A 2,500-nucleotide genomic window follows, 5' to 3' on the forward strand; every position below is an offset into this window, starting at 1 on the left:
CCGTAAAATATGCTTAAATATGATATTTCAATCCATGCAGGCTTCGTACTTATTAGAAAACAAAATTTCTATTGTACGCAATAGTATGTAGTAATAATAAAAAAAATAGTATATAGTAATAATAAAAAAAATGACTTCTTTATTATCAGCTGGAATAGAAACCAAATATTTCACTGTTCAGCCTTCGTTATTAACGTCTAAACTATCACCAAATGGATAAAAAAAATATTAAGCAACTTCAAGTTAAAAATGTATATGTACGCATGCTCAGAAGTTAGCCGAATTATTCCTGCCAAGATCAACTGTGTTTTCTTCAATTATGCCCCCCTTAGCAGCTAGTTTTACAGGGTGAAAGCCCCGTCGAAAATGTGTCCCGTTGTTCAAATACCAATTTCCAAGCCTGTAAATTCAGAAAGGAGTTTGGCAGAGACGATTCGCACATATACCGACATGATCACGTTAATATATATATATGTGTGTGTGTGTGTGTGTGTGTGTGTGTGTGTGTGTGTGTGTGTGTGTGTGTTTTTTGTGGATGACTATATATATATATATATATATATATATATATCAAATTTTAGTCATTCAATACAATACAAATATTTATGACGTAAAATGGTTAAATTTCAAATCAAAAGATTTTTATTATTCTATGTAAAACAAAGAATACATTTTAAATATTATAACGGCTTATCCTAAAAAAATTCGATGTCTACCATCTCTTCAGAGGAGAAAATATTAGCAAATAATTATAATGGTTTATACCTTATTTGCTAAAGTCAGTGAGACATAGAAAATCACAATTAAAAGGTTTTTAAGTATTTAGGTGTCATAGAGTGAGGGAAGTTAATGAAAAGTATATAGAAATTCACATCCAAATTGCATGGAAAAAGTAGGCATTATCCTTGAAATTTTATTTGTTTATATAATGAGTCTAGTAAATAAATTATTATCTTGGTTCGGTGGATCTGTTTAATAATAAACATATAATTTTATATATTTAATATTTGTATATAATTATAGAACATGAGCTTCAAATCCCACTGAAAATAATTTCAAATTGTGAATGTAAAATAAAAACCGCTTTTTGTAGACAATCAAATGAAATGAAGAGAAACTGAACTGATATGAAACATGAAAAAATGACAAAATGAAAAATGAAAAAATGACAAAATGACAAAATGACAAAATGAAAAAATGAAAAAATGACAAAATGACAAAATGACAAAATGAAAAATGACAAAATGACAAAATGACAAAATGACAGAATGACAAAATGAAAAAATGACAAAATGACAAAATGAAAAATGACAAAATGACAAAATGACAAAATGACAAAATGAAAAAATGACAAAATGACAAAATGAAAAAATGACAAAATGACAAAATGACAAAATGACAAAATGAAAAAATGACAGAATGACAAAATGAAAAATGACAAAATGACAAAATGACAAAATGAAAAAATGAAAAAATGACAAAATGACAAAATGACAAAATGAAAAAATGACAAAATGAAAAAATGACAAAATGACAAAATGACAAAATGACAAAATGAAAAAATGACAGAATGGCAAAATGAAAAAATGACAAAATGACAAAATGACAAAATGACAAAATGAAAAAATGAAAAAATTACAAAATGGCAAAATGACAAAATGAAAAAATGACAGAATGACAAAATGAAAAAATGACAAAATGAAAAAATGAAAAAATGACAAAATTAAAAAATTAAAAAATGACAAAATGACAAAATGACAAAATGAAAAAATGAAAAAATGACAAAATGACAAAATGACAAAATGAAAACATGAAAAAATGAAAAAATGACAAAATGACAAAATGACAAAATGAAAAAATGACAAAATGACATAATGACAAAATGACAAAATGACAAAATGAAAAATGACAGAATGACAAAATGACAAAATGACAAAATGAAAAAATGAAAAAATGACAAAATGAAAAAATGACAAAATGAAAAAATGACAAAATGACAAAATGAAAAAATGACAAAATGACAAAATGACAAAATGACAAAATGAAAAAATGACAGAATGACAAAATGAAAAATGACAAAATGACAAAATGAAAAAATGAAAAAATGACAAAATGACAAAATGACAAAATGAAAAAATGACAAAATGAAAAAATGACAAAATGACAAAATGACAAAATGAAAAAATGACAGAATGACAAAATGAAAAAATGACAAAATGACAAAATGACAAAATGAAAAAATGAAAAAATGACAAAATGGCAAAATGACAAAATGACAAAATGAAAAAATGACAGAATGACAAAATGAAAAAATGACAAAATGAAAAAATGAAAAAATGACAAAATGAAAAAATGACAAAATGACAAAATGACAAAATGACAAAATGAAAACATGAAAAAATGACAAAATGACAAAATGACAAAATGAAAAAATGACAAAATGAAAAAATGACAAAATGACATAATGACAAAATGACAAAATGACAAAATGAAAAATGAC

Source organism: Euprymna scolopes, chromosome 21 (assembly GCF_053919585.1).
Source record: "Euprymna scolopes isolate OS-2025 chromosome 21, ASM5391958v1, whole genome shotgun sequence".
NCBI lineage: Eukaryota > Metazoa > Mollusca > Cephalopoda > Sepiida > Sepiolidae > Euprymna > Euprymna scolopes.